This window comes from Manis javanica, chromosome 2 (genome assembly GCF_040802235.1).
Source record: "Manis javanica isolate MJ-LG chromosome 2, MJ_LKY, whole genome shotgun sequence".
Taxonomy (NCBI): domain Eukaryota; kingdom Metazoa; phylum Chordata; class Mammalia; order Pholidota; family Manidae; genus Manis; species Manis javanica.
In genome coordinates, this window is record NC_133157.1 from 94,075,023 (window position 1) to 94,096,180 (window position 21,158).

Sequence of the window (21,158 nt, forward strand, 5' to 3'; positions counted from 1 at the left end):
CTCTTCAACAACTGGTGCTGGAAAAACTGGACAAGTACATTTAAGAGAATGAATGTGGATTATTATCTAACTCCATACACAAAAGTAAACCTGAAATGGATCAAACACCTGAATGTAAAACATGCAACCATAAAACTCTTAGAAGAAAACATGGGCAAAAACCTCTTGAATATAAACATGAGCAACTTTTTCCTGAACACATCTCCTCAGGCAAGGGAAATAAAATAGAAAATGAACAAGTGGGACTACATCAAACTAAAAAGCTTCTGTACAGCAAAGGGCACCATCAGAAGAACAAAAAGGCATCTTACAGTATGGAAGGATATATTCACAAACAATTTATCTGATAAGAGGCTAACATCAAAAATATATGAAGAACTCACATGCCTCAACACCCAAAAAGCAAATAACTCAATTAAAAAATGGGTGGAGAATCAACATCATCCACCACATCAACAAAACAAAAGACAAAAAAAAAATAGCTTTACCATCTTCTTGATTCCCTCATTAATGAATAAATAAAATTTTGACACCAAAAAAAAAATGGGTGGAGGATCTGAACAGACACTTCTCCAAAGAAGAAATACAAGTGGCCAACAGGCACATGAAAAGATGCTCTACATCACTAATCATCAGAGAAATGCAAACTAAAACCTCAATGAGATATCACTTCACACCAGTTAGGATGTCCACCATCCAAAGGAGAAGAAACAACAAATGCTGGTGAGGATGTGGAGAAAGGGGAACCATTCTACACTGTTGGTGGGAATGTAAATTGGTTCAACTGTTGAGGAAAGCAATATGGAGGTTCCTCAAAAAACTAAAAATAGAAATGCCATTTGACCCAGTAATTCCAGTTCTAGGAATTTACCCAAAGAAAACAAGATGTTTGAATCAAAAAGACATATGCACCCCTATGTTTATCACAGCACTATTTACAATAGCCAAGATCTGGAAACAATCTAAGTGTCCATCAATAGATGAATAGATAAAGAAGATGTTGTATATATACAGAGTGGAATATTATTCTGCCATAAAAAGAAAGGAAATCCTACCATTTGCAACAACATGGATGGAGCTGGAGGGCATTATGCTCAGTGAAATAAGCTAGGCAGAGAAAGACAAATACCATATGATTTTACTTATTTGTGGAGTATAAAACAAAGGAAAATTGAAGGAACAAAATAGCAGTAGACTTACAGACACCGAGAAGGAACAAGCAGTTACCAAAGGGAGGGGTTGGGCAGGGTGGGCAGAGAAGAAGGGGATTAAGGGGCACTATACTCTAATGACTTTATAACACCTTACTAGACAGTGACTGCAATGGAGGGCATGAGGAATTGATAATATGGGTGAATGTTGAAACCACTGTGTTGTTTATATGGAATCATCATAAGATTATATATCAATGATACTTTAAAAAAACAAAAAAGACATGCAAGAGAAATATATAGAAACACTAATAATAGGACACTTTAACATACCATTTGCAGTATAAAACACTAAGGATTCAAAGATCTAAACAATATAATAAACATGATAGATCTTACTGAGATGTATATAAATTGTATATTCATGTGTGTGTGTGTGTGTGTGTGTGTGTGTGTGCGTATGTTTCAATTTACACTTCAGTAATAGAAAACATACTTTCTTAAGTACACATGCAATATTCACAAAAATTTGTCTTATATAAAGACACAAAAACAGTATCACTGAATTTTATAAAAAAGGAAAATACTATAAACAATACTCTGATCAAAATGTAATTAATGTGGAAATTAATAACAAAAATTTAGCAAGGCCTTCCACCTGGAAATTTGAAAACCTTTAATCAAACAACTTTTAGATGAAACAGCATAAACAGACCAAACTTATACTATAATTTCTAAAAAATAATGATAAAAACATTACATATTGGAATGTATAAAATACATTTAAAAGAATAATCAGAGGAATTGTCATAGCCTTAAACACATGTCGGTAAAACTGAAAGAAAATAAATAAAATTCTCAAGTCAAAAAGTAAATAAACTAAAAGGAAAGACAATGAAGGCACTAATAAATATAACAGCAGAAACGACTAAAGTAGAACAGAGAAAGCAATACACATAAATAATATAAAATCTTGATTTATTAAAATATTAACAAAACAAACATACCACTACGTAAATTAATGAAAAAGAGGGAGAAAATAAAAACATACGCAATAAGAAATGAAAAGGGAGAATAACAATTGAATCAAGTGGATATTTTTTAAAGCATAAGACTGCTTTTAATTAAATATGAAAATGTAGATGACACAGCTTCCTAAGGAAATACAGTTTGTCATAACTGAGCCTATTAGAGAGAGAAAGCTTAACCAGAACAATTTCTGTACAAGAAAATTAAGTTCTCAAGAAACTACCCCAAGAACAATCACCTATCCCAGATGTTTCCAAAGAAGAATTCTACCAAATCTTCACATTGTTCCAGAGCATGGAAAACGAAGGAAAACTCTCAAGTGCCTTTTATGAAGCAAGCAGGATGTTGATACATAAACCTGAAAAGACAGTATCAAAAAATGAATATCGCTTACAAATATCAGTGCAATTATAGTAAATATAACATTAGCAAAGAAACTCCAACACTGCATTAAAACAATAATACATCATGGCCAAGTGGGATTTATTCTAGAATAAATAAATTGATACAAAAGTTCATAGGGACTATTTTGAAATGCAAGAGTAGCTTTAGCAGAGAATTAGTCTTACCAGATATTAGATGACTATAAAACCTCTGTAATTGTGTAACTTCGAGTAGACAGACCAGTTTACATAACAGGAAGTCCAGAAATAGACCTGGTATATATGGTGAAGGTGGTGTCTCATACCACTAGGTCAAAAATAAACTTTTTAATAAATAGTACTGGAAGAATAGATAGACATTTGGAAAAAGATCAAATTAGATATGTACTAATATCTTATAAAGAAATAAACTCCAAATGAGTTAGATATCTGAAAGTAAAACAAAGTACACAATGTAATTTGCCTTAATAACAAATAAAAAAGAAAAAATTATTTGATCTCAACAGAAAAATTTTTTTGAAAAAATTTAACATCCAATTTGATAAAAACTCAGCAATCTAGGAATAATCTCAGATTCTCTGACACCAGCTGGGTGTCCAGCAACTCAATTCTATTGTGACATTGTCTACCTGGAGTTAGCACCAGATGCCACACGTTAAGGGCTCAGTCCTACAAGATACACTCCCACTACAGATGCCAGATTGTCTGCAGTTGCCTTTTGTACTTCTGACTGACCAGCTGTAAACCCGGAGATCTCCTAACTCGCTCCTCAGGTTCAATGATTCACTGGAAGGACTCCAGACCTCAGGAAAACACTTGACTTGCGTTCACTGGTGGATTATAAGTAAATGGCTCAGACACAGCCAAATGGAAGAGATGCACAGAATGAACGAGGTTAGGGCTGGGGTGGGGTGGGGTGGGGAGCATGGAGCTTCCTCATCCTCTCCAGCTCCTCCATGTGTTGACCAAACTGGAAGCTCCCTGAATCCTGTTCTTCAGGGGTTTTATGAAGGTTTCATTACGTAAGGCATGAGTGATCAAACCATGGGTCATTGGTGACTGAATTCAATCTCTGTCCCCTCTCCCCTTCCCAGAGACTGAGGGGTTGGCTGAAAGTTCCAGCCCTATAGAGGTAGCACAGTCTTTCTGCCAGCCATTCCCATCTTGAAGCTAACTAGAGGCCCACCAAGAGCCACCTCACTGTCATAAAACCACATCTGGTTGAAAGGAACTTGTGAATAATAAAAGATGCCTCATTACCCTATCACTCAGGAAATTTCAAGAGTTTTAGGAGCTCCATATCAGCAAGCAGGAATAAAGGCTGACTATACATTTCCCACTATATCATAGAATAGAACATAAAAAAGGCAGCTACAAAAACCTACAATTAACATCATACTTGCTTCCCCTCCAGAAATGTCTTCTCATCACAGAGGTTTAGCATCGTACTGGAAGTTCTAACCAGTGCAATGAGGCAAGAAAAAATTAAAAGCATCTAGATAGAAAAGGAAGAAGCAAAACTGTCTTTATTGATAGATGTCATCATTGCTTCTGATGGAATCTATAAACTACTAGAACTAATGAGTTTAGCAAAGTTGAAGGATAGGAGATAAATATGCAAAAACCAATAGTACTCTAAATATTAACAATGAACAATTAAAAATAAAAAAATTTAAAATATCATTTACAACAGCATCAAAGACACACTACGCTTTATGGTTAAAATGTTATAAAAGATGTGTAATATCTGTACCCTAAAAACTATTAAACATTGCTGAGAAATAAAGGAGAACTAAATAAATGGACAGAGATATACTATTCATGCATAGGAAGATTCTATATTGTCAAGATGTCAGTTCTCCCCAAATTGTAATATAGATCTAATGCAATCACAATTAACATACCAGCAGACATTTTTTTAAATGACAGGGTGATTCTAAAGCTCGTTTTGGAAAAGTAAGAGTTCTAGAATAAGCAAAAGCATTTTGAAAACAGAATTGAAGGGCTAACACTATCTGATTCAAGAACTATTATAAAGCAGTGGTAATCAATCGTGTGAACTAGCATAGAGACAAACAGAAAATGGAAGTGAATAAAAAGTCCAGAAACAGACCCATACATACAAAAAGCTGAAAAGGCAGTGAAATGGAGAAAGGATAGCCTTTTCAACCAATAGTGCTAGAAAAAATTTTAATTCACGTAAGAAAAAAAGGAAAGAGAAAAAGAAATGAACCACATCCATGTCTCACAGTATGTGTAAAAATTAACTCTACATAGATCATAGACCTATACATAACACCTAAAAGTATACAACTTACTTCACAAGAATACAGGAGAAAAAAATCTTAAGCACTACATATCTGATAAAAAAATATATATAAAGAACTCTCAAAACTTAAAATAGGAAAACACAGTAAAAATGGGCAATAGACTAATCACCAAAAAATCTATACAGACAGCAAACAGCATATGAGGATTCTCAGCATCACTAGACACCACAGAATGCAGGCTGAAGCCACAAGGAGAATTGGCTGCATAGCCATTAGAAAGGCTGATCATACCCAGTGCCAGTGGGGACACGGAGAGTCAGGGCTCCCTTGCACTTCTGGTGGTAATGAAAATGGTACAAACACTGTGGAAAACAGTTTCTGAAGAAGCTAAACTTAGAATCCAGTCATTGCATTCCTAGGTTTCAAAGCCCAAGAGAAAGGAAATATGTAAGCATATGAAGGCTTGTACACAAATGTTCATTACAGGTTTATTTATAATAGACAAAAATTGGGAACAACCCAAGTATCTAGATGAAAGGATAAACAAATTGAAATATACAACCCGTGAATGAATCTGAAGATTTCTGTGTGGAAGAAGCCAGGCAAAAACATATGATTCCAATCATGCAAAACTCTAGAAACTGTACACTGTCGTGTAATAAGAGAAAAAAATTTGCGGGCCAGGGTGGGGAAGTGGGGGACAGGAGGAGTTACAAAGGGGCACAAGAAAGTATGGGGTGGGATGCTGGCTACCTTGGTTGTGGTGATGGCTTCAAAAGATCAAATACTTTTCAAAACTTACCAAATGCACACTTTTTGCATCAATTACACCCAATAAAGCTGTTTTAAAAACTTAACGCTTTTTTGGCAAATAGGGCTTCTTGCACTCTATAAGCCTATGGTGCTACCGGTGCAGAAAGCACTCCCTTGTCTGGTTCGTTCACTTGGGTGCGTGAATTGATGGGGCACTCCCTGAGGCTGGCTCGGTGCTCACAGATGGGGTTTCACCAGGAGGCAAGTGTCAGTCACTAGTGCCCTGGTTCTGGAGGAACAGGAACACTTCAAGCTGAAGGTCAGTGGCGGCAAAGAACAGTCACAAATAGTTCTGAGAGCTGCCCCAACAGTAGGCACTGAGGGGGCTCTGCTTCTGGCTGATCACTGGAGAAAAACAATCACTGGAGAAAACCACCCCTCCACAGGATGGAGAATCCAGGCATATTTTAAATGAGCTTTATGGTAGGGGGAAATACGCAAGCTTGTTGTATTGTGAACTTTTCATGGGACTTGTCATCCTATTATAAAATAATTGTGCTGTCACCCAGTCCCTACCCTACAGAAATTCAAATGATTTTACTCAAGCTATTGTATACAGCATTGGGATCTGTGTTAAATACTGTTATTGTATTTTGCTCTGATCTCTAATATAAAGCCTAAAATGCTTGTCAGAAAATACATCACTTTATCACAAAGTAGATTGTTTTACAAATGTAAAAAAACTCCACTCTTTATAATGTTTCAATATTTCTTGCACAGTACAGAACTTAGTTTCTTGGAAGTTAAAGAACAACCAAACTAGTTTTAAAAAACTCAAAAGAAACAGAAAGAAACATTTAACATCTTTAAAGACTCACATGGGTGAAGAATACAAGTGAAATCACCAGCCTGCCCCCTACTCAGGGGAGAGCCTGAGTGCGCCAGCGTCTCAGAGAACGCCCTCTTCCAGGCCCATCACGACAGGGCCTCCCGGAGCGCAGCCTCCCTCCTGGCTGCCCACCTCTGCAGCTCATCTGGTGGTTCCTAGGCTTCCACCCCCAGTAGATCTGTGAATCCAGCTGCCTGCGTAGTGTGCCTTGTCTCCACCCCCTCCCTAAGCAATCTCTCTTGCTTGAGCTATAAAAGCCCCGTGTGCTGACGATGACCCCCAGTTCCATCTTCAACCCAGATGTCTGTCCGGAGCTCCAGTCCCATCTCCCTGGAATCTGCACCGGATTCCTTTGGGCATCTCAAGCAACGCCCAGACAAAATGGGATTCCTGACTCCCTCAACCTGTCCCTGGTGATCTTCTGGGGACTAGGCACCATGATCACACTGGTGATCAGGCACGCCTACCTCTCCTTCTACCAGATGCTTCTCATCCAGTCCCCAGCAGACCCCTCACCCAGACTCTGGGCTGCCCTCTCAGCCTCACTGCCCCTTGGATGCTCCTTGGACGTCCTCATTCCCATCTCAGGTCTTTGTCTTTATGATGCTTCTGCTGGGAAATCTGTCCCTTGACCATCATTCAGTCCTCTTGGAGGTCAGCTTCTCCAAGACACCTTCCCTGTTCACCCAAAATCAAGACCTGCCTGCCCCCAGCCTTGTTCCACATCCTTTAAAACTTTCTCAGAGCATCTCAGGAGTGACAGTACACTCTACTGATCTTTGGTTTCTATTACCCTGTAGTTTAGTCTAGTGGGTCAAACCAGACACCTAGTCACATACTGGCAGGCAGCCCTCAGTGATAAAGGGTAGAGGGCACACCCATTCCCAGCTAAGCTGGCAACTTGAAAATGTGTATGTGGGAGTGGTGATTCTTGATGAACTTCCAGCTGGGGTGTCCTGTCATTTTGAGGTTGGCATGTGACATGGGAATCCATATTGTGCTGCAGTGCTCTATGTGACATATGGGGAGCTTAGAGTGGCCTGGGAAGGTCAGACACACTTTTTAGTCCTGCTGTGTGCCTGGTCTGGGGTTGGGCATCAGATCACTACCCTAGCTGGCCTCGGACCACAGTCCCTTCTTCATGAGGCAGCATCTCACATACAGGACTAGTCAGCTCTTGAAGCCAAGATTAGCAACAGGTCTGCATGGCCTCCCCACCGGAGCTCTTCCCCAGCAGAAGGATGGGGTGAGCTGTGGACCCAAGTGGGCCAGGCTGTCGGGCCACAGTGGGCATGGACTACCCAGAGTGGTAGGTCTTGACTCTCTCTAGAAATATCACAATGGTTGGGTCTGAAATTTCATTTCCCTTAAAATTATTTGGTTATTTTTTCCATTTGGTTATTCTTTCAGTAAAGATCTGCACTTGGTTGTAATAAAAACCTGTGAGCAGTGGCTTTTAAAAAATTAAGGGTCTGTGTTTTTTCTTCATGCATGGAATGTCCAGAGGTGGGGGTTGAGGCTGGCCAGCTTGGCACCCCACGGCACTTTGCCTCCTTTCTCAGCCACGCTGGGTGCACTTGCCAGAACACGGTCATGAGTGGCTGCCCTTTATGGGCGATGACTTGGGTCCCAGTGGGAAGAAGGGGAAGAGCAAGGCTCAAGGCTTGTCTCAGAGGAATCTGCCCCTGGATAAGCAGCTTTTCCAGAAGCCCCACCCAACAATACTCACTTCTACCTCTGGTGCATGCCTGGTAGCCCCCAACTGCAAGGGAAGCAGGAAACAAATGTAGTGTTCTTAGCCCCCCACCCCCACCCCCACATTGCTGCCTGAAGAATCAGAGGTCAAAAATAGGTTTGGGCAGACACCAGCATTTCCCCCAAACCTCCTAAAAACCCTGGCCCAGTGGAGGAGAAGCTGAGGTAGTGCTGTGAACCTGGTGCCCGGGCCGGCCCTCCAGAGGTCTTTCCTAAGAAAATGTTCACATGCCCCCACAGAACATGGAATAGCTCAGCAGGGAACTGTTCACCAGTGCTGCCAGCACGCAGGCCATGATTGACACCATCGGAGACAGTCTGCTCAGTGGCATCAAGTGCTGGATGGCCACCTTGAAGCAGCAGCTGGAGGGCGAGCTCTCAGCCAAGCTACAGAAGCTGCAGCTGGTCACCCAGGAACTCGAAGCCCCTGGCCGGTTCTACCAGCAGATGAAAGCACTCCTGAAGCAACATTCCAGCATGGTGCAGTTTCTGCACAGGCATAAGAGGCTCAAGGCCAAGATGCAGAGGCTCCACGAAGGCAGTGTGTCCCCCCAAATCACCGCCAGGGACACAATTTCTATCAGGTGCTATTTTCAAGAGCTTGTTAAAGGGGTAGACATTACTGTCTTCATCCCCTCTGAACCCAGCCAAGTGGGGCCAGCTCAGCCCAGCTCCACAAGGCCTGGCAGGCGGGCTATGCTGCACGGGGCTGCTGTCCCAGCAAGCACTTGAGGACATTCTGTGCAAGGCACTGCTGGGCTGGGTGCCAAAGCTGAATGAAGAGACAAGGCTTCCCGGGAACCCATCTTACTCCTCCTCTCCCTCCATCAGCCTGTGTTTGGTGCCAGGGAATGAGTTTGGGTCTAGGGAATCAACCGTATGATTGCCTCAAAATGTCAGCAACTTTTAACATTTTGGCTGGAACTAGGAAGTTGCTAGACTTCACTTACTAAAAAGAAAGAAAAAAAAAGATTCTTTCCATGTTGTGGTTTCTTTCTTGATTTGGGGTCTTATGTTGCTAATTGATCATCAAAACTTCCTCCCACCCCCTTTCTTTCTTTTTTTTTTTTTTTAACAGAAATCTGCTTTAAAAGCTTGTTTGAAGCTCACATAAGAGACTGTGAATCCCAGGGCTGCTGGCTTGGCTATGGGGTGGGTGATGCAGGAGGTGAGGCCTTGGTACAGTGGAACAGAACAGCTCTATGCCCTGAGTACTCACTGTGCACATTCAGCTCAACTGAGCCTCGAGAGATGCAAATCACAATAGCAATGATTCCCCAGAAATGAAGCCTTTGGCTGGCTTCTGTTCTTTTCCATCACAGCAACTACAATTTGTTGAATGTTTAATGTAACTATAAGACACTCTTCATATTAATGAGTTAATTCCATTATCAAAATAACTGAAAGAGATGAAAATTAGTATCTCCACCTTTTTGGAAGAATCTCAGGGTCGAAGAATTTAAATAACTAGCCCAAGATGACACAGGCCTTGAGGGTAGACCATCCTGCAGTGGGTGGAGGCCTAGGCTGGGAGTCTGTGTAGGCAGCACTGGTCTGGGAATACCTCCTTAAAGAGCACTGCTTTGCTCTTCAGCAGGGACCCACTCTCCTCAAAGCCAGCCCACCAGTGCATAGTGAGCACCTGCCATTAAGTCTGTAAGTGTCCATGGAATCCTTAGCATCACCTATTACGCACGAGCACTGCATTTAATTCTTCACATGAATGACATTAGTGGAACCCCATCCTGCTTCAGAAGATAAGAGGCAGAGTCCCCATTGTACAGATGAAGAAATGGAAGGAGATGAATGATTTGTCCAAGACTGCAGTTGGCACCATGGCACAAATGTGGATTCCCAACGTCAACCATGACTGGCTGCAAGTGACAGGGGCATCTGAAGCCCCCAGCGGGTGGCGACTCAGAGATAACAGGACCCAGAGACTTAGCTGCTGTCAGAGCCTCAGTCTCTTTTGTCTCTATTTTTGCTGGTTTTCCTTCTTTCTTGCTGGATAACCCCCTCTTGCCATCACTACAGCTTCAGTTTGGAGGCTAAAGGATTCACTTCTCCCCTCCCTGTTTAATATATTCCCCAGAAAGGACTCTGTTTGGCCTAGATCATAAGCCCAGACACAGGTGGGGCAGGAGCAGAGCCCCTAAGAGGAGGTGGTGAGGACACAAACTTGGATGACCCTGGGAGCCAGGGTGAGGGAAACCGGGACAAACAGCAGAGCCCACACTGCACATAAAGACAACATTGTCCTGTTGGAATGCAGGCTGAGTGTCACCAGAGATTCCAATCTTTTTGAGAAGAGCAAGAAATCCAGATTTTTTATGTTAAATGTGTTCTTTTGAAAGTTGTCAGCTAATTAAAAGTAGATTTAAAACATTGCATGTGCACATTCTGTGAACCAGACAGGACCTCCAGGCCATCACCAGCATGCAGCCTTTGCTCAGGGTGGTCAATACAACCACCCACTCCACCCCAGGATGTGCCACGTCTAGGGATTTCCTCTTCCCGCTGGCGGACATGCAGGAAAGCAGGGGTCCCTAGAGTCACAGCAGTCTGGATGGGTGAGCCCTCAGGTGGCACTGTCCAGACATCCTCCTAATGACCATGCCTGCACTCGATGAGCCCTGGGACCGCCCCGGGGGCGCTGATTTAGGTGCAGGGCATCTAAGCTGGGAGGAACAGAACAAACTGACCACCTCGCCCCAGCAGCTGAGTGGAGGGCCCCAGGAATAGAGCCCTAAGGGGGGGCACCTGCGGAGGGGCAAGGGTCACAGGGGGGTTGCCTGACTTGGGTTGTTTGGATTACAGGAAAACAAAGGTGGAGAATGGGTTCTGTCCTGGGGTTGTCTGCAGAGGTGTTGACAGACAGGAGGGCTGAGTTGGCCAGGCCTAAGGCATCAGGCCTCTGCAGTCCTCCGAGCTTCGCCACTCTTGGAACCTGCATCACATAAGCATGCAGTCTGTTCAGGACTCTCTATCACCTTCCCTCCTTGGCCCAGTGGCTCTGCTCTTTCACATCTCTGCTGGGCAAGGCCTTCATGACCATCCTCTGAACTCAGCACCCACTGCAAAGTGCTCCCCTCTTTGCTTTTAATTCCATGCTTCAAGGGATTGAGAGCCTACCGTGTGCACAGGGCCCTGTTCTAGATGGAGACACAGCCAGGATAATGCAGACAAGGTTCTTACTCTCTTGCACAGAGGATGAGCACTAAAATGCTGAAGGTGTTGTAAAAGTATAAAGGAGAAAAGGTGATGTCTCTCCAGGTGGGCCAGATTTTTAAGTGCCATCTGAATGACAAGGACCAACTAGGCTAAGATGGGGATGGCATTCCAGGTGGCCTGAGTGGTGGTAGCAATTAGGTTGAGGCCCTGGTGTGGGGACAAGCTCAGACTTGAACCTAAGGATTAAGCTGGTTGTTCTGCTTGATCCCAAGTGAGGATTTACATGCATGTTCTTCCTGCCTCCTCCATCTCTTCCTATAAAGATCATAATGACAACCAGGTTCTGACTGTCACTCAGCAGTTCCAAATCACTTCCTACTATGATCTAATTGAACATGGTGTGTCTGCCCAAGGGTGACCCCTGGGAAACAGGAGCTGCAACTTTGGCCCATGCTGTCTGCTCTTTCCAAAAGCTGCATGGTCTTTCCACAAAATGCCCTCTCCTATCTCCTATGATCCCACGTGCAGAATGAGAGTACACTGTGTGAGTACACCCCACCTGATCCTGCTACCTTCTTGTGGAGTATCACCAAATTCCAGGGGCTTAAATGAGATGGAAGTCATTTCTGATTCACTTAAAATCTGAGCTTTGGTGGAGGATGCCCTACAATGCTACCTGGGTCTGAGGTCTGCTTCACATGGCTCTCCACTACACCCTGTTCCACTAGGCCACTGGAAATTAGAAAGGGGAGAGAAAGGGGAAGCCCTTCCTTGGAGGGTAGACCCAGAAACATCCTCCTTCCGGTCATATTCCAAGGGCCGGAACTGTCACATAGCTACATTCAAATTGTCACCTAAAACCAGGTTTCTGTCTATTACAGGAGGAGACAATGGATACTGGGGAACAACATCCTGAGGGATGATGTTTATACAGTTTTTCCTCACTATGAAAACAATACATATGCACTGCTAGGAATCCAAAAATGTGTAGACAATAAAGGTCAAGAGTAATTCCAGAGCTAAACCTTGTTTAAGATTTATGGGGTCCTGTAGTACACTGTTTGGTACAATTCTCACTTAACAATATAACTCTTCCCATCTCCACATATTGATAAATGCAGGTCTGCATTACTACCAGTTTTTCATACCACCTTTAAGCAATGACCTATAATTACCTGGAAGATGGTTATGATTTGTATTTATTTGATGGCTAAAGAGGATGAACATCTTTTTCACATTTATTGGCCATTTTTGTTTCTTTTCTGAAATGTCAGTTCATATCCGTTGTCTAAATTTTAATGGACCATTCACTTTTTCCCTATTGACTGGAAAAATACCGATTTTATACATTATGGATAACATACAGCAAACACTTATAGAAGTCTTATATGCACCAAGAGCTGTTCCAAGTACTCGTAATGTTTAATTTAATTCCTATGGTAGTTCTATAAGGTAAATATTGTTAAAATGCCCGTTTTATAGGGAGATGAACAATCTGAGGCACAGAATGGACAAGCACTTGCCCAGTGTTGTGTAGTCAGGAGATTGCAGAACTGGGATGTAAATTTAGCACTCTGGTTTCAGATCCTTGCTCTGAAACAGTTGACATTTCAATTAATGTTTTGCCTGACAGATTTTACATTGCTTTTCCAACTTGTCATTTGCCTTTTAAATTTGAAGTATTTTCTTTAATTGGATTTTCAGTTACGATCAAATCAATCAGTCATTTCCATTATGGATTTCAAGGTTATTTGGTTGGTTCAACGGAGGAATAATGGAGAACGGACTGGAAAGCAGGGTAATGTATTTCACACATAAAAGAACTTGCGGGCGAACATGTGAATAAAATATCAGAAAGGCTCTTAGGGCTCTGGGGCCTTTAGCTGTTGATCTCCCCAGCGACAGGACCACAGCCTGCGGGTGCACTTCAGCCCTAGTGCCCCCAGACTCCACCCTGAGCACACTCCAATGGTCTCGTCAGTCCTGCCACCAGGCCCCATTTACAACACTTGTGGGCCAACCTGCACAGCACCCCCTAGCACGGCGCCCACAGGGGACAGGACCGCGAGCACAGCACCTAAAATGAACAGCACCCGTGTACGGCGACCCCCGTCCCCCGAGAACGGCGCCTATAGTGCCTAGCACCTACGGTCCTAGGGCGCACGTGGATGCGTTCAGGGCTCCCGACCTCAGCCGGGCAGGGTGCCCTCCCACCGCACTCTTCCTCCGGGACCTCCCAACCCTGCCCATCTCCCGGGACCAGTTCATGCCCCTCCGGCTCCTTGCTCCCTTAACACGGATAAACCGCCTCCGCTACCCCATCGGCTGCCCCAGCACCGCCGGGTTTTAAACCGCACACAAAATGGCAAGACCGGCAGCGGGCGACCCTGGGTGGTGCGAAAGACGGACTGTGATAGCAGCGTCTGAAGAACTTCAACCCCTGGGACGGTCGGCAGACACAAGGGCCTCACCAATAAACGGGGAAACTGAGGGCAAGCAACCGCGGTTCTGCCAGAACTGCGCAGCCCAGCGCTCTCTCAGCGGCTCCGAGAAGGCGCCGTCCATCACGTGTGCAGGGCGTGGACACCGCCCTGCCACTCTCCGGGCCGCCCAATAGAAAATAGGCAGCAGGCCTCCCGCCGCAGCCGCCCAGTGTAGGGCGGGCCCAGCCATGGACCTCTAATGAGGTCCCGGCGAGCCCGGCTCCGCCGAAGTGAGAGGGCGCATCTCACGTCAGTCAGATGACCTGGCCAATGGGCATGCGTGCTGCCCTGATGCCCGCCTCCACCTCGGCTTCCCGGGGCCAGCGCTGCTTTCCCTCAGGCCACCTCGGCTCACCCGCCTGTGCCTCCATCCGGGTCTCCGGGCGCGGATCTCGTGCTGCAGCGGGTGCCTGGCGCGGGGCACGAGGGCTGGAGTGTCTTCGCGGTGGGCGGCGACTGTTGGCGCCTTTCTCCGTGAGCCTGAGGTGGGTACGGAGGCGGAGGGCGAGCGCGGGCCTGTCGCCATTTTCCTTCCCTCAGGCCCCTGGCGTCGGTGGGAACAGAGAATTGTTGCAGGCCAGCCGGCGGAGGCGGCGGGCTGGGACGAGCGGGCTCTGAGCGAGGACCGGGGAGGCGGTGGCGCGGACGGGGGATGGGCGCCGCGTGGCGTGCTTAGCCGGCCCCAGCCCCCTCCGCTTCCCGCCCAGCGCCTCACGGACCGGGGGAGGGGTCATTCTTCACATTCTTCACCCCGCCCTTCCCCCCAACTTCAATCAAACCTAGGCTGGGGAAGTCCCTCCCTCGAGCTGCGCACATTGGCCAGTGCCGCCTCCAACTGTGGCGTGACTGGCTGCAGGCGCCGCCAGGTCCCCCTTGCGTCACTTCCGCCATCAGGTTTGGGGGCCGGGAAGACCTTGGCCTTGGGGGCTGGGATGCAGGAGGAAAGGTGGGGAGCGCTGGGGGAGGGCCCGGGCGGGCGGGCCCTGGGCTGACTTCTTGACGCTCATCTGCGAGGCCATGCGCCGCCTGCGTTCTGGGGCCCTGAGCGGCCCTGCCGGGTCTGCCGTCCTTGTGGAGGGCGAGGCGTGCAAGCGGAAGTGGGGTCCTGGGGGACGAGCTCCTTTTGGGCGACCTGGGACGCAGCGCTGCAGGCCGCTGTCGGGAAGCGGGCTGACCGGCACGTGTCCCAGGGGGGTTCCGGGCGACGCGTGTGTAACCTGTATGTTCTTGGCCAGCAATGGTTTTCGGTCTCCAACTCTTATAGTAAGTAGGGCCTGGTCTTCTGCCTCGTGTGTCAGAGGTGAGGCAATGTTTCGCCTACTCATTGGCTCTTTAATAGACGTCTCGCTTAGAGAGGGTTGGCAAACGGGGAAGGGCATTGGAGACTGTCAGATAGGTGGAGTAAATTAAATTGGGAGATTGGATGACTTCCTTAACTTCACCGATAAATACTGCTTTCTTGGCACTCAGTTTCTAAAGTTAAAACCTCGTTTAGCAGTTCTTTATGTATCTATTGGCCTGAAAATCGCGCAGTAGTTTAAGAACATTTAAGGTCAAATTCTAAATTTATATGTAGGTTAGAAAATAATTTATATCCAGGTCTTTCCGCTGTATGGTACTCAGGCCAATTTACAGGATATCAAGGAGTATGTGTAGTTAAGGAAGTAAATCTTGGAAGTTAACTGAGTGGGTTTTGTGATTCTTGTGAAACTTGAGTTTTGGGGAGTAGACAAATTGTCTTGACTTCTAAATCATTATGATTAAGTAGCATTATAAAATGTGTTACTTGTGTGTTGACAATTACAGTTGAAGTGGGAAAATATTTTACTGTTTTCCACTGACACCTGGAAGGTATTTATCTTGAAACAAGCCTTGGGGCCTTCCCGCTTCACCTGTTTTATTCCAGGTATTTTGTTTCTGTAAACATTAATTAGAATTTCTCAGTTGAGAGTATGGCACACTAGATTTTTGTGCCTTAAAAAAAAAAAAAGCTAGTAAGTAATAGCTTTAGTAGTAGTGGGAGTTGCTCAATATTAAGAGGTCTAAACTAGTTTTTCATTCTGTAGGTCCTCTTTGGGTCATGAAATCACTTTAGTGGGTTGTGATCAAAATTTTTAAAAAATAAAATAGAAAATACTAGTGGTGTGTTACATGAAACTACTGATTCTGTGTGTATTCCTGCAAAATACCGTTCTCCGAGGATGTCAGAAAAGTTGACCAGTCCCTTCTAAACTCAGCGTATATAAATTTCACCTTTGTATTTGTCAGTTAAGATACTTACTGACATTAAGAAGATATAAACACCTTCTAAAGGGTGTTTTCTAGTTTATAGCATTGATCTTTTCCAAGGAGTACTAAACGCTGACCTGCTAATTTATATTTGGTGGAACATATTCTCATCCCTTTACTTGTTAAGAGTTGGGAGAAGTAAATTCGCCAACTGTGACCTGCGTGCATTTTAATTACTTAAGTTTTTAATAGTCTGAAAAGCTTTTATTGAGTACAGGGTGTTTTCACTCCCAGAATATAATTGCCAGTGATTTTTTTTTTCCATGTCTAGATGAGAATAGAGTAATTAGGATCCCCAGTAATGAGTTGTCAACATTGCCTCAGGTGACCTTTGGTCTGGAGTAAGGGAAGCCTGGTCACAGCATGCCCTGTGTCTGGGTGGGTGTTCTAAGCATTGTACAGTCTTAGAACTAGCTAGCAGTGGACTTCATTAAATAGCCAGATAAAATGAGAGCCACTGCTTCTTTTGATAGTAAGTCTTCTTAAGCCTAGAGTGTAGTTGACAGTAGCACATGTCACTTTGGCTGGCTAATCACGTTTCCAGTGCTCAGTAGCTACAAGTAGCTAATGACTACGGGAGTAGATAATGCAATTCTAATGGATTTTCTAGCGGCTTTTCAAAAATAGCTTTCTCTAGCTGAGTATTTGCAGTTTGTAGATCACTTGAAAAAAGTTCCTTGTCTCTCTGCACAGCTTCATCTCAAATGTGAAATTGTATCAGGTATTTTCTTAGGCTTTTTCTAGGTCTGATTTTAAGTGTTCTGAGGCAGCTGATAAACTACACTTCTGTTCAGTGTTATTTGCTTCTCAGCAATATTAAGTTTTAGGTGATCTGATTTAGAATGACATACTAATTATAATTTGGCAGAATTTTGTATACAGAAGGTAGGGTGTGCCTGCTTTTGGACTAGTATGGCATGTTTTAACAATTTGGAAGCTAATTTGCTGAAAACTTAACTGACATATACAAAGGTGAAATTTATATATTTTACTTTATTAATATATAACTATCAGAAAGCATATGAAAATGTGTTTTTAGAACCGTGACACTGTGCTGACTTTTGGTCATAGACTTTGCAAATGTGATAAAAGGTATGGACTCTTGGAGAAAAAAATGAGATAAAAGGTATGGGCTCTTGCAGAAAAAGTATATGTACAGTTTTGGGAGGGTTCCTGAAGCCTGTTATGGATGCAGGTTAAAAACCCTGACTTTGATATATTGTCCATACAAGTGCGTTAAACATGGTGTGCTTTCATACACTACAGTCATCTACCGAAATGTAAATGGATTTTAAAATATGGGTTATGGAGTGTGTTAATGATGGAACCCGTACTTGATGTAAATACAGATACAGACAAGACAAGCTTACTCATAATTATTAAGTAGATTTGCCTCTTCATAGCACATTTTAAATTGACACAGCATGTTTTAAAATGAAGATAAGTATTTTTGACTATTGCAAGTATGTCCGGGATAATAAAACTACCGACTTGGATAGTCTCTCAAATTGATCCGATTTATTAAGAGGAATAGTTACCACTTGTTGAGAATTTACTTCTGGGTCATTATGGTGCTTTGCATGTTCCCAGTCCTCAAAAGCTGGTGAATGTTAACAGTTCCCTAATTGGGGATGGGAGAGCTGAACCTCAGGGCAGTTTGTGTAACTTGCCCAAGGATACAGGCTCAAAGTTAAAACTCCTTTCTTGCACTGCCTGTAGTGTTCTGTTGAAGCTGAAATCAGTGTCTGGTACATTTTGTTCACATTGAACTGTGACATTCACTAATTTTCTAATGAGTAGGGGAGTAGTTCAAGCTACAGGTTGAGGTAGACGGTGAATAAGGATAGAAAATGAATGTAAAAGTATGTTACTTTAAAAAAATTGATCTGAAAGATCAAATAATGTTGTCTAAGAATGTTCTGGTTAAAAATATAATATTTATGGTTGCAGCTACAAGGTAATGATCATCCACTATGCACTTTGCATTGAACTTGGTGCCTTCTGTATTTTATTTCTTATCCCTCTCAACGGGCTAAGATTTGTCAAATTTTTATAAATTAAAATAAAAAAGACCCAGAAACAGGTTATCATTGTGTCTAAAGACATGGTAAACATGAAGCCAACATTCAGACACTGTCTCTGATTTGGAAGAACGCTGTAGCTAGAGGAAAAAATCTTAAAAACTGTAAATAACACCAACCAGTTATCCCACTTCTTTCTCTGTCTCAGTAGCCAGTCATTATATAGTTGTGACCGTATAGTGTAATGTGAAGGTATTATTTAACCTTCTTAATATTTCCATGGGTACTCATAATCCGTAGATTATAGTATATGGATTGTATTGTGTTTCTGAAAGCTTGTTTAACTGAACATTGCTACCACTTAGCTGTTAACTTTTAGTTTTTTTACAAATTTTGCTCTAATCAGTTTTCTAAATATCTGCAGGCTGAGAACCATCAAATCATAAAATCAATTTATTCTGTGTAATAGTAAAATATAAGAGTAAGCGTTAGTAATGATTTGAACAACGTTAATTTTTTTCATATTAGTAATTAATACTAATTACCTATGTATGAGTGCTGCTTATTTTCTTGCCATGGATTGTGAAGAGGTGGAAAACACTGCTCTAATAAGTAATGCTACATAGTAGAGATCTATTCCCCCCCTGCCTGCCACTCATAAACACCCAACTTTTGGATATATTTGTATATATTTCCTCTAGAACTGAGGAGTATTTTATACTCCTTCACATGTAAATTGCCAGATTGCTTTCTACCTGTGTGGTGTTTGTTTTCTTACAAAGTAAGCCTACCATACTTGCCTGAATTGAAAAGTGAACACATTTTAGATTCTACCTTTGTTTTGTTTTAGATACCTATGTTTGATGGGTCAAACATATTTTAAATGAGAAAATTGGTTGGGATTGAGGGTTAGGGTAGAGATACCAGCTGGTTTTATTGTTCACCATCATTCTTTTAAAAGAACCATGCCGGTTATGGGGAAAGATTTTGGCTTATAAAGGCTTGGTTTTTTTAGGGACAGCTGTCATGCATGTTCATACCTTGAATCATATGGCCTTGTACAATTGAAACGGGCTCAATTATAGTAAGTTTCAAGATCCAATTCTATCTCCTATAATTTGGGGCAAGTTATTAAACTTTTTAGCACCAGTGTCCACTTAACATAAAAAAGAGGTGTTGACATAAAAAATACAGCAAACCTCGAGGGCTTGACATGGAGCCTCTTGTATTGGATGTGAGGTAAATCCCCTATTCTTACAGATCATTAGTCCAGTGTATTGATGCTGCAGCTAAGAATGCTGAGGGGCTGGAATGGCGAGCACAGGGTTTCAGTGGTGGTGAGGAGGCAGGGCCAGGGTGTGAGCCTTGGCTTTGTTGACTCCACATGAGTATTACTGCTGTCAGCATTTGTGTATATGTTTCTGTGTTTAGTTCTCGGAAATATACCTATGAGTGGAATTGCTGGGTGGTTCAACTTCTTGATGAACTGCTAGACCTTCCAAACACCTGGGCCTGTACCATTTCACATTCCTACCATCATATCAGGGTTCTAATTTTTCCACATCCTCACCAACACTAGTCATCTTGATCTGTTTGTTTGAGTATAGCTAGTTATTCTAGCTGGTCTGAAAATGCTCCCCTCTGGTTTTGGTTTGGGATTTTGTAATGACTAATAAATGATGTTGAGTGACTTTTTATGTACTCAGCCATTTGTACTTCTGAGCCATATCTTTGTAGAAATGTCTATTAGAATCCTTTGCTGTTCTTTAAAATAGGTTATTTGTCTTGTTACTTTTATATATGGTGTGAGTTATGGATCCAAATTCATTCTTCTGCATGTGGATATCCATTTGTCCCAGCACTATCTGTTTATTGAAAAAACTATTCTTTCCCTGTTGAATTGTCTTGGCACCCTTGTTGAAAATAAATTGACCTATTGTATGGGGTTTAATTTTGGACTTTCAGTTCTGTTCCATTGAGCTATATATCATAAGAGTATTTAATATGGTTTAGATTCATTTGAATTTTAAGATTGGGGTTATAAAACTTAAACTGATCATATTGCTTAGTTCAGAAAGTACTGTGTAAAATGTCTTGGTCCTTGCCTTTCATCCCCACAGCACCTTTCAAGTTAAAGGAATTATCCCGATACAGATTCAGATCTAGTAGATTACCTTTGATATTCTGTTAAAAAGGCCACTTAATGTTTGTTGGCATGGAATACATGAGGTTAATTTAAAAATGAGGTGTTATCTTCGTGTATTTTTTTTCTGTCCCTTTGTTGGTTTCTTTATGAAGGATAAGTGATTTTATGAATTTTCATTTCTAGCAATAGTAAGAAAATGAAAAGTTGATAATGGTCAATAGATACAGTAAGGTAATGATTTCTGAATCTTATAAATGCATGGTTTTAGGAGTAGATTCAAATAACCAAGCATTTAAAATAATACTAACCTATATAGGAAATGAAAGCACTGCATAGATCATGATACATGTAGGAACAATTTAAATTGCTGGGTTTGGAAAGTTTGTTCAGTTAAACTTAAGTTTGAGTTAAATGAATGAAAGCGATTTAAAATTTTCATTTTTCCCTCTATTCACACAGGGGAACCAGGATCACCAAAGAGAGAGCCTTCCTGTGGTACTCAGCTGTGGTCCCTTTTCAACATTCACCCTGGACATTCTCTTCACCGTGGGATGAGGTAGTAGGTTGTATAGTTTTAGGGTCACACCCACCACTGGGAGATAACTATACAATCTACTGTCTTTCCTAAGGTGATAGAAAAATCTGCATCTCAGCAGCCTCATAGAAAGTAACTTACTGTACAATATTTAAGGTTAACTTGCATGAAAATGCTGTAGGTGCAGAATTTCTTCTGTTTTGCATGTTGCTTTTCTTAGAACCCAGAAATACTGGCAAGTAGACTGGATGGGGTGATACTTTCTGCTTCTCATTTCTGTATC

The 21,158-nt window shown here is 42.7% G+C and overlaps 1 long non-coding RNA gene across 1 annotated transcript; it reads right to left on the reverse strand.

Annotated features, from left to right (window-relative positions):
• Positions 1–2,112: 2,112 nt before the first annotated feature.
• LOC140847757 (uncharacterized) lies at positions 2,113–20,801 on the reverse strand. The gene is made up of 2 exons (XR_012127880.1): positions 14,240–20,801; positions 2,113–2,538 (listed from the first exon to the last, which is right to left on the reverse strand). It is a non-coding gene; the product is annotated as an uncharacterized lncRNA (long non-coding RNA).
• Positions 20,802–21,158: the final 357 nt, after the last annotated feature.